The sequence below is a fragment of the Marmota monax genome, unplaced genomic scaffold (assembly GCF_021218885.2).
Source record: "Marmota monax isolate L192 unplaced genomic scaffold, Marmota_monax_Labrador192_F-V1.1 WCK01_AAM20220418_F8-fsc00138, whole genome shotgun sequence".
Classification (NCBI taxonomy): Eukaryota; Metazoa; Chordata; class Mammalia; order Rodentia; family Sciuridae; genus Marmota; species Marmota monax.
Window position 1 is genome coordinate 1846083 of NW_026692763.1, and position 12604 is coordinate 1858686.

At 34.6% G+C, this 12604-nt stretch overlaps 1 protein-coding gene across 1 annotated transcript in view; it reads left to right on the forward strand.

Annotated features, from left to right (window-relative positions):
- The window catches only part of Efcab5 (EF-hand calcium binding domain 5), a 120030-nt gene that overhangs the window by 38705 nt on the left and 68721 nt on the right, over positions 1-12604 (forward strand). The gene's annotated exons all lie outside the window — the stretch shown is intronic.

The following is a 12604-nucleotide window of genomic DNA, read 5'->3' on the forward strand; positions in this document are numbered from 1 at the left end:
TTATTCATTTACTTTTATGTGGTGCTGAGGATCGAACCCAGTGCCTCACATTTACCAGGCAAGCTCTCTACCATTGAAACACAACTCTAGCCCCAAGATGATTGAAATAAATGAATGCCCATATAAACCCAAGTCCAGAAGGAAGAGTGTTCTCTCCAACACAAATTTCCTCAAGAATGTGTATATTTTAATGCATGATCTATTTTCATTTTGGTATTGGATAAATCAAAACCAGAAACAGAAAAAAATGTTCTTTTTACTTTAATAAACTCAACTACAAATAACACATCACAATTTCAGGTAAAATTTTTTTCAGTCATTCTCAGATTTATTAGAGAAAGGAATGGGCAGAGAAGCAGTGGATAAATTAGAAGTGGGAGAAACCCTAGTTCTACAATGTTTCTTGTTACCTTTCCCTCTGGTGACAAAGCTGTCACCTTTACATTGTCTTTTCATATTTTTTAGAAAGGCAATTTAATCTGCTGGATTCAGATGAAAAAAATCCTACTGTGACTTCTTACTTCTCAAGCCTTTATTTTAACCATAAATTGCCAAAGTAATATTAAATATTTTTTGAAATTTAAGAGAATTGTTATTATAATAAGGTTGTAAATATAAATTGGGTTGTTATTTCCCAATTTATATTTAGAGAGGTCTTTCTAGCAATAGCATGTTAAAATGTAACTTCTTCCACTCTTCTATGTGATTGGAGACTTCTAAAACCAAGTCCAGCCAGCTTCAGTGATGCTCACCTATAATTCCAGAGACTTGAGGCAGGAGGATCACAAGTTCCAGACCAGCCTGGGCAACTTAGTAAGACCCTGACTCAAAATAAAAAAATCAAAAGGGCTAGGGATGTAACTCAGTGACAGAGGGCCCCTAGGTTCAAACCCAGTAACAAAAAAAAAAAAAAAAAAAAAAAAAGAAAGAAAGAAAAAAGAAAAAGAAAAGAAAAGAAAGAAAGAAAAGAAATCCAAGCTATAGTATTTCTCCAATTCTAAGATGAGTGTTTTCCTTCAGTATTTCTAAAATCAAGATGCATTTTATAGCTCAATGTGTGTGTGTTTGATGAAATAGTATTTTTCCCCTCTTCTCCAACTCCCAAAATCTGACTTTAATCAATGGTCCATCTGATGATTAGTGGTTTTTGATAACTGGGGAGGTGGAAAACTACATATACTTTATAAGCAAAATGACTAATATTAAGTAACAAAAAATTAATTTATTTGCTATTCATTTAATTATTAAATGAATAGCAGATAAACAAAATAAGCAAACCAAGAAAATTGAGTAAGTTTGAAGATTTAAAATAATTTAATGGGACCAACACTATTTTTTATATTTTTAAATGTTAGAATGTTATGTTTAACTGGGCACAGTGACACATGTCTATATACCCAATGACTCAGGAGGCTAAAGCAGGAAGATCACAAGTTTGAGCCCAGCCTGAGCAATTTAGTGAGACTCTTTCTCTTTAAAAAAAGGTAGGGATATAACTCATTGGTAAAGCACCCCTGGGTTCAACCTCCAGTACTAAAAAAAGTTACAAAATTTTAAATTGCAGGATAGTAGAGAAAATAGAACTCTCTTAAACTTTATGAACTTATTGCACATTGTAACAGAAAATACAAAAGAAAATTGTATTAAAAATGCAAAGTTAAATAAACAAAAACTGTATAATAATTATGGAGATATTAAACTTTTGGGAACAGCTTTATTGAAATAAAAGTCACATACTGTGTTTTTTATGGCTGTTGTAACAAATTAGCACAAATTTAGTGGCTTAAAACAACAAAAATATATTCTCTCACATTTCTGAACACATTTCTGAGAAAGAAGTCCAAGATCATGATCATTTGGGTCAAAATTGAGATATTAGCAGGGCTGCTCTTCCTCTGATAATTTGTTCCATCTCCCTTCCTGCTTCTGATAGCAGATGATATTCCATTATTTGTGACAGCATCACCAATCTCTGTCTCTGTAGCCAGGTTGCCTCCTCCTCTTCTTTCTGAGAAATCTCCTTTTTCTAAGGATATATGTGATCACATTTAGGGCCCACCTGGATAATTCAGGATAATCTCCAATCTCAAAACCCTTAATTTAATCACATCTACAAAAACTCTTTTCCAATATAAGATAACATTTATAAATTCATGAATTAGGACCTAATATCTTTGAGGGCCATTAAATGCCTTACACACATTGAGAACGTACAATTAAATGGTTTGTAGTATATTTACGAAATCATGCAACCATCTAAACAATCAGTTTTATAATATTCCCATCATCCCCTAAAGAAATTGCATTCCAATTAATAGTCACTCCCGGGCTGGGGATGTGGCTCAAGCGGTAAGGTGCTCGCCTGGCATGCACGGGGCGCTGGGTTCGATCCTCAGCACCACATAAAAATAAAATAAAGATGTTGTGTCCACTGAAAACTATGAAATAAATATTAAAAAAAATAGTCACTCCCCATTTTCCTCCAATCTCCAGTCCTCAACAACCACTAATGTACTTTCTGTCACTACAGCTTTGCCTATTTTGGACATTTCATATGAATGGAATGATACAATATGTGTTCTTATAGTGTTTTCTAGGTTCATGTGTAGTGTTTTCTAGATTCATATCTTTCTATTTCCAAATAAAATGTTGATAATAACATTCCTTTGTATGGATATATCACTTTTTATTTATCTTTCAATGGTTAGTGAATTTATATACTTTTCATTTTTTGGCTATTGTGAATAATATTGCTATGAACATATGTACATAAGTTTGTACATGAGTACATGTTTTCATTTCTCTTAGGTATATTCTTGAGTAGAATTCCAGTATTATATGGTAACTTTATGCTTAATCTTTTAAAAATATTTTTTAGTTGTAAATGGACACAATATCTTTTTTATTTGTTTATTTTTATGTGGTGCTGAGGATCAAACTCAGTGCCTCACATATGTGAGGCAAGTGCTGAGTTACAGCCCCAGGCCTATGCTTAATCTTTGAGAAACTACCAGAGCATTTTTTTTTTTAACAGCAGATGTACCATTTTACATTTCCACCTGAAGTGACCCTGCTTTAGTTTTATTGGTCAAAATTTATCAAAAATGGTCACCAAGCATTATATGTTCCAAATAGTAGAAATCCTACAAGTTATATTCTCTTATCATTATGTAACAAAACTGGAAAATAATAAACAAACTTAAAAATTAAGTCCAACCAGTTGGAAATTTTTAAAATACTCTCTTTAATAACTACTGAGTGAATATCTGACATCTAGTTTTACAGGATGCTAGTAAATATGTGTACTCAGATGAGAAATTGCTTTTTTAAAACTTTTAAACATGGGATATGGTGACAGATTTTAAAAATAGACAATTACAAAAATAAGCAACAAATATGCACACTCTCATCACCCAGAATTAATTCTTACCACCTTGGCATATTTTCCTATGAAAGAATCATTCCATTTTATAAAAATTAAATATGACCATTAAGAATTCAAACAACATGGGGCCAGGTTGTGGCTCAGCAGTAGAGTGCTCACCTAGCATATGGGTGGCCCTGGGTTTGATCCTCAGCACCACATAAAAATAAATAAAATAAAGGTATTGTGTCCAACTACAACTAAAAAAATAAATATTTAAAAAGATTCAAACAATACATAAAAGTATAAAGATGAGAATTTGAAAATCCTGTAAGTTTTTTACCCAGAAATAACCATTGTCAGCCATCATTCAAAACTGCTTTATGTACTATATTACTATAGATAGGTAGGTATATAGCAATGTAGATGACCAGAAGTAATTAAAATTTTCACTTATTTAAAAACTAAAAAGAGGACTGTGAGGGGCTGGAGTTGTGGCTCAGTGGTAGAGCGCTCGCCTAGCACATGCAAGGCCCTGAATTCGATCCTCAGCACCAAATAAAATAAATAAATAAATAAAGGTATTGTGTCCAACTATAACTAAAAAATAAATATTAAAATATAGGGCTGTGATTGTGGCTCAGTGGTAGAGCACTTGCCTAGCACGTGTTCGATCCTGGGTTCAATCCTCAGCACCACATAAAAATAAATGAATAAAATAAAGGTATTATGTCCATCTACAACTAAAAAAATAAATCTAAAATATATATATAATTTTGGGGCTGGGGTTGTGGCTGAGTGGTAGAGTGCTCGCCTAGCATGCATGAGGCGCTGGGTTTGATCCTCAGCACTACATAAATGTAAAAAATAAAGATATTATGTCCACCTAAAACTAAAAAATAAATATTTAAAAAATATATATGTATATAATTTATCCCAAAGAAAGAAAAAGAAACTGAAGTGAAAATAAAGGAATTATTGAAATTAAACATATCTTCACAAATTAATTCTAAAATAATTCAAGTAAATGACCATATATATAAAAATGGTAAAAGTTGCAATTGTGGGAGATGGTGGTACATGCCTATAATCCTAGTTATTTAGGAGGCTGAGGCAGGAAGATTATAAGTCCAAGTCTAGCTTTAGCAATTCAGTAAGATCTTGTCTGAAAATAAAAAATAAAAAGTGTTGGGGATATTGCTCAGTGGTGTAGTGTTCCTGGGTTCAATCCCCAGTACTGCACACACAAAAAATAAATAACAATAATAACATATATAAGTAAATAATAAAAAATTAAAAGTGTCTTAAATATGGTGTTCTATTTTTTTTCATTTCATGATGTTTTTTCTTTATTATGCCTTGGAATATATCTTTTGCTCTCTTTTGGGGTTGTCTACACAGGGGAATCAATTATATATATTTGGGACTAGAGTTGTTTTTCATATCTAGTAATTCTTTAATAATTTCTAGTAATTTTAATAATATATAGTAATTCTTTAATAATTTCTTTCTTTTTTTACCTGCATTCACTATGATGGTCTGAACTTTTTCTGTCAGTAATTCCACATCCCCAGCCCTATTTTGTATTTTATTTGGAGACAGGGTCTCACCGAGTTGCTTAGCACCTCACTTTTGCTGAGGCTGGCTTTGAACTTGCAATCCTCCTGCCTCAGCCTCCCTATCCTCTGAGATTCCAGGCATATGCCACTGTGCCGAGTAGTAATTCCATTTTGTGTGGTTCTTTCTTTGGTTCCTTGTACTTAAACTGTATCATTTCATTTCATTATGCTGTTTTACCAGCTTGTCTTTGAGTTCTTATCCAAATTCACTTACATTGAATTTGTGTTCTTATTAAGTTGTACTATAGCTTAAAGCAGTTGTGATACTTTTTTCTTTTTCTTGAGTTATTTTCTTCTAGATTGACTTTTTCTTTTCTTCCTATGTTGTTTGGGCAGTTGCCATCCTTCCATACTTTTTTTTTTTTTCCTATTCCTTGTGTTTGGATGGTTCTGCCCTAATTTTTATTTATTCTGTTGTGGTATGGGTGCTTTCTTCCTGGCCACCTGAGACCATTTGTTTTCATTGTGAATCTCCAGTTTAGAGAGTTGACATTTCCTTTTCCAGTTTCTCTTTCCACTCCTGGTATTAGAGTAAGAGAGAAGGGAAGATGAAAGTATTTCCAGAACTAATGCAGTCTTTCCAAGAATGCCTGGGCTTTCTACAATCTTTTATTTCATCCATTTATTTATTCTTTTATTTAACAAATATTTGTTTGGCTATTTGTTTATGATGAATATTCTGATAAATACCAAGTTTAAGAGTTTCCCTCTATGCTTAAATTAACTGTTTTTTAAAACCAAAACATCAATTTCAAATATTTCCAAATGCCTTATTTTATGAATTAAGATAATCATGATAATATTAATTTCAGATAGAATGTAATATATTATGTTAATAAATTCCCAATATTGAGCCATACCTGTTTCTAGAATAATCCTGACTCATGGGTATTCTTGGAGAATTCCTAAAATCAGTCCTTTAATTCTCATTTTTAACTTTTGTTTCGCCTCTATTGCTTAACTCCTCTATGGGTTTATTTACTTGCTTTTATTAATATTATTTTGATTGAGAAATTATAAGTATATATTTATGGACTATAATGTGACATTTGGATATATGTATACAATGTAGAATAATTAAATCAAGCTAATTAACATATTCATCACCTCCATTTTTTGTTGTTGCAAATGACAAAATTTCTTTCACTGGCCTTGCGCTTGTGGTTCTATCTCAGCCTCCTGAGTTGCTGGGATTACAGTTGTGTGTCATTGTGCCTGGCTAGATTTTCCTTCTTCTAAAGCTGAACTAATAGTATTCCATTGTGTATATATGTCATATTTTCCTTATCCATTCATCTGTTGATGCATATGTAGGTTTATTCCCTATCTTGGCTATTGTGAATAATGCTTCGATGAACATGATAGTACAAATTTCTCTTTGGTATGTATTTCTCTGTTTAGTTTTAATTTTTTTTTAATATTTATTTTTTAGTTGTAGTTGGACACAATGCCTTTATTTCATTTAATTATTTTTATATGGTGCTAAGGATCGAACCCAGGGCCTCGCACGTGCAAGGTAAGCTCTCTACCACTGAGCCACAACCCCAGCCCTAGTTTTAAATTTTGTGTATTATGATTGTTATTTCTAAGATTGCTTTTATTCTTTCAGCTTAAAGTTGTGTTTTACCTATATTTTTAAGAGTCTGTAGTAGAAGATTGGGGTCCTATCTTATTTTGAGGTCCTATGAGGAGACATCACAAGATAATGTAAATTCATCTTTCGTGTGATTACAATTGATTCTTATCTTCCACATCAGACTCAATCTCGACCTTGCAATCATTTGACTCTGAACCAATGCAGTTAAAACTTTTTAGACTCCACTTTTTAATATTTATGACAGGTATTGTGGTTACAGTTGTACATGAAGACAAATAAGCAAATAATTACAAGCTATTGTAATGAAGGATATACTAGGAGATACCAGCATGTCAGAAGAGGCGCACCAATAGAGTAGGTAGGCCAAGATGTTTCAGATAACATAAGATAGCTGAATCTTAATTAAGGAGATGAACATATGTAAAAAAAAAAAAAGGTGGGAAGCTTTTCAGGAAGTCAGAGGAACAACATGTAAAGAGATACAAAAAATTCTAAAAGAAGACAGGCATGGTGATGCACACTATAATCCCAGCTACTCAGGAGATGGAGTCAGGAGGATCACAAATTTGAGGCTAGCCTGAGAAACTTAGTGAGACCCTATCTCAAAATAAAAAAATAAAAAAGACTAGGGATGTAGAGCACCCCTGAGTTCAATCCCTAGTACCAACAAACAAATAAAACAAGAGAGTATTTCTTAAATTGGGTGAATGCTTATAATTACAGGCAGGAGGACTGCTTGAGCTCAAGGCCAGCCTAGGCAACATAGATAGACCCTGTTTCAAACAAAACAAACAAACAAACAAAACTTGCACAGAACTATTTATTGAACATATTAATTACCCAACCAACAAATCATTGGGCCATCCTGTATGACATGACGTAAAAGTATTTGGAGCACTTGCTTCCCTCCACCCCCATCCCATCCCACCACCAGACAGGGGCCTTGCTAAATTGCCCAGGCTAGCTTCAAACTCACAGTCCTTTCACCTCAGTCTCTGAGTAGCTGGAATTAGCAGCACATGCCACTGTGCTTCTTTTAAAGAGATTTGCTTTAAGGCTATTTCATCAACAGTCATTTAATGAAACTGGAAGAAAATGTGTTGATAAATAGGGTTTAAAGTCAAAATGTTACACACAAGTGCCATCCAGTGGAGATACTGTGAGATACAATTGCTTCTGATCATTTATCTCTGTATTGTCTTGTATTCAGTTCAGGAGTAAACAGGTGTGAACAGATGGAGCCCTTCTGAAATTCCTGTTAATCTTACAGAGAGTGTACCCTTTTCATTTCATTGACTGATTGGTTAATTTATCAATGAAAGAAAACCTTTTCAAATATATTTATTTTATCCAAATATTATTAATGCAATTATTGGCAATTTAGTTAACATTTTAAATAGGAGGACTCCTTCCACCCCCACTTCCTGCCCAGACTGTTTAAGCTTTACAAATTCCCCTGTTTTGATGAAGAATTTCTTAGTAATCTGCTTCAGAGAAGGCTAAAAGGTACTGGGCACTGTGACTTATGCCTTTAATCCTAGCAACTTGGGAGGCTGAGGCAGGAGGATTGCAAGTTTGAGGCCAGCCTTAGCAACTTAGTGAGATTGTCTCAAAGGAAAAAAAAATTAAAGACTGTAGATGTAGTTCAGTGGTAAATCCCCAGTACAGGGGGCAAGGGGGAGGCTAAAAGAAAGAATAGCATGTCTAAATTTGTCTTGGTACATTTTAAGACAAAGGTTATATATATATATATATATATATATATATATATATATTTTAAAGAGAGAGATAGAGAGAGAGTTTTTTAATATTTATTTTTTAGTTCTCAGCGGACACAACATCTTTGTTTGTATGTGGTGCTGAGGATTGAACCTGGGCCGCACGCATGCCAGGCAAGCGCGCTACCACTTGAGCCACATCCCCAGCCCCAAGACAAAGGTTATATTAACATGGTTTTTTAAATGCCAGTCTCATGAATGGTTGTGTGCCCCACACCCCAAAAAGTTTCTGCTAGTTGGTTGTTTGGAACTTGGAACCCACTTTCCAAACAGATGTAATTTTTTAATATGGTAGGCAGGGTTCTTAGTGTCTAGGTGCTGTGTATTATGGAGTTCTTAATCAGAGTTATTATATTTGTGGTGAAATAAAAAATGCTCACTGTAGAATAGGGCATCACCAGGCACTAGCAGGAAAAGGATTTTTAAAAAAATCTCTAAATCAGTGTTGACTACATACAAGACCTTTATTGTGACAAAGACTCATGGAGTGAGGAGTGTGGATGGACAGAAGTAAGGGAGACCCTCCAATACTCAGAATGAGGAGCTGAGGAAAGCTGATGTCTTATCAACACAGAGCTTCCTTCCCCTCTCTGAGGATTCCAGAGATTGATACACTTCTATTTTTACAGCCAATTATCAGATCAGCTGGACGTGACCTGGGTCATATTCTTGCATATTCTTGCACTGATATAGAAACTTCACTGTTAGTTTATTCTACTGTTAACTTGCCTCCAAGTTACTACAAAGTTGGGCTTTTTCAGACAAGGGCTATTAAATAAATAAAGGATTATTCTCTACACATGTGTGGAGTATTTACTCTAGCTATGAGAATCTTGACTCAAATTGTAATTTGTGTTCACCATTCCTAATTATCTTTAACACACACACACATTCTTTATCTTGTGATGATATATATATATAAAAAGATATATATATATATATATATATAACAAAAGACATATATATATATATATAAAACAAAAGAATTGAGAATGAATGAGTGTGTAGAGGAGACAAAATTTTACCTCTACCATTTCAGGATTTTTTCCCCTGATGGGCCTGAGAATTGATTTAACCTAAGACATCAGTAGGGAAAAATATATATAAGTTTCATGTGGCATGGGAACCTTCATAAGGAAATGAATATCTAAAGACAGTTGAAGACTTATATACTGAATTATCAAAGAATAGAAAGTGTGCTGGGGGGCTGGGTAGTGTGCTCACCTGGCATGCATTCGGCCCGGGTTCGATCCTCAGCACCACATACAAAGATGTTGTGTCTGCCGAGAACTAAAAAATAAATATTAAAAAATTCTCTCTCTCTCTCTCTCTCTCTCTCTCTCTCTCTCTCTCTCTCTCTCTCTCTCTCTCTCTCTCTCAAAAAAAAAAAAAAAAGAAAAAAAAAAAGAAAGTGTGCTGGGCATGGTGGCTTATGTCTATAATCCCAGCAGCTCAGGAGGCTGAGGCAGGAGGATCACGAGTTCAAAGCCAGCCTCAACAACATAGTGAGGCCCTAAGCAATTCAGCAAGACCCTGTCGCTAAATAAAATACAAAAAGAGGGCTGAAGATGTGGCTTAGTGGTTAAGTGCCCCTGAGTTCAATTCCCAGTACCACAAAAAGAAAAAAAAATGGTAAGTGTGACAAAGCAACTAAATTACATGGGAGGGCTGAAGATAAAGAGTTATTTTAACAAGGCCTTTACATAATTCTCTCTGGCACAACTTCCTGTCCTTGAATATAAGAATGTTGTTTCCCTTGGACTAGTTATAGGAATTTCATCTTCTGCTTTTCAGAAACAGAAGGAAGGTCAAAGTGATCTTCTTGCACCTGCTGTTTATTTTTCTAAGTTAATTAACTCAAGTTGATTCTTATGTCAAAGTGGTAAGTTTGGGGGGTGGTATATTCTAAATACCATCAGATGCATACCATGGGGGAAGAACTCTCTATGTAGATTATTAAATTCGGTTGTCCCAGTAGAGTGGGTGTTGAGGCTGTGGACACAGCTAAAGGCTGTAAAGTTTCCTTTTTGGCAAAGGATACAGATACTTACTGAGAGAGTTTATTATGTGAGACAGAATACAGACAATAGGCTTCCAAACAAGGTCCCCCAAAGTTCCTTATTGGAATTATACCATCAGAGTGGATCAAGTTATGGAGTTTCAAACCATCCTGGTTTGCCTGGGACTAGGGAGTTTTCTCAGGATTTTTAATGTTATAACCAAGAAAAATCAGGCAAAATGAGGCAGTTGGCTAATCTAACTGAGAAGTGTACTTTTCTATTCTTGGATCCTTTCCTGACCTTATTGCCCACCTGATCATAGAGGAGATACAGGCAACACATCTGTCTGCCCATCAGGAGCACATGAAAACAATCTAATACATTTCTGTTATCATGAGATGGTAGAAAGTGAAGGCCAGTTTTCAATTTCTCAGGAACATCCTTTAGTAGGCCTGGACTTCAGGCAGTCTGAGATCCACTCCTGAATTAATAATCATCTCAAGAATAGTCATATGCAAAAAATATAGATCCTATTTAGTAAGATTCAGATATTAACTTTTGATTCTGCCACATTGAGGAATTATTGTATCCCTTGGCCAGTAGTAAATGAGGGCCATCCTTTGATTCTTGACAGCCCATTCTTCTCTTACTGAGTGGTGGTTTACTCTGAAATGGTCACTTCCCAATAGAATTGTTTTATAGAAATTGTACAGTCTGAGGCCTTCAAACTGAAATGGCTCCACATTTAATTTTTTAAAAATATTTTTTAGTTGTTGATGGATTTTTATTTTATACATATTTATATGCGGTGCTGAGAATCAAACCCAGGGCCTCCCACATATGAGGCAAGCACTCTACCACTAGGGCACAACCCTAATCCTTAATTTTTTTTGGTACCCCCAGCCCAATAATTGTTTCTTAAAAGTTACTTCTCTGAAACCAGTAAGCTAATTTTCTCCCCAGAGGCTATGTGAACACACCATTTCTTCAGTGATAGATAGTAGATATATTCTGTATACTTGAATATTCTGTACTCTTTGTTTGCGGACTCCTTGTAAACTACTAAGGATTTCAAGAAGTTTGGACATTAATATCTAAAATAGTTTCCAACCATAGTTTTCTTCGTATTACCCTTGGAGGCGGGGTGACTGGCGGTTGAACACAGGGGCACTTTACCACTGAGCTACATCCCCAGTCCTTTTTACTTTTTATTTTGAGACAGGTTTCTAAGATGTTGAGGCTGGCCTTGAACTTGGAATCTCCCTGCTTCTGCCTCCTGAGTTGCTGGGATTACAGGCATTCACCACCATGCATAGCTTTCTATTACTCTTCTTATATCACCTATTTCATCAATTCTTCAGTATATCTACAATTAAATAAACATGATCTCAATGGCCCAGACCATAGACTCTTAATAGTAGCTACCAATCTATTAAATGTGACATTTACCATGTTCTCAATATTAAGTCAGAAAGGAAAAACCCAGAAATCATTACATTGGGAGCTAGTACATAACCATAAATTGTCTAAGTATAGTTCAAATGTTTAAGAGTTCTGTGATACATTCCTACCCCTTTCTATTTTTTTTTTTTATATTGAGACAGGGTTTCATTGAATTAGTGAGGTTGGCCTTGAACTTGTAATCTTTCTGTCTCAGCTTCCCAATTTGCTGGATTACAGGCCACCACACACAGCAGTAGTTAATTATATTCTTAAGTTAAGCCAAGCATCTATTTTGATTCATTACTTGAGAGAGTATAAAAGTACAAAGGCTACCACATATTTCCACTTTTTTCCTGTTTTGACAAGACACTGTAATGGTTCTATTTGGAATTTGATTGGAATTTGATTTGTGGTTGATGTTGGCAACTGGTATAGTATTTATGTCATACAGCCCACCCTTATAGAACAATTAGAATGTGTTTACTCATAAAACCCATAGGTTATAAATCCAGAGAAAGGCTTAAGCTAATTCTTGATTCAACAGCATTCCCACGGCCAAGAAACTCAAATAGCTTTGAAGTTTTTTTTCCCCAAATGCTAAATATAAAACAGGGTAATTGTTCTCATGAACTAGTATCTACTTTTTTAAGCATTAAAGGAATGAGCCACAATATTGACAGAAAATGCCATTATTCCAACAATTATACCATATGAGTAATTTAGAAAAATACCTACTATTCAAGCAAAAGGTAATGAAGGTCAAACAACAGGAACTAAGGATATTGAACCAATAAAGGACCAAT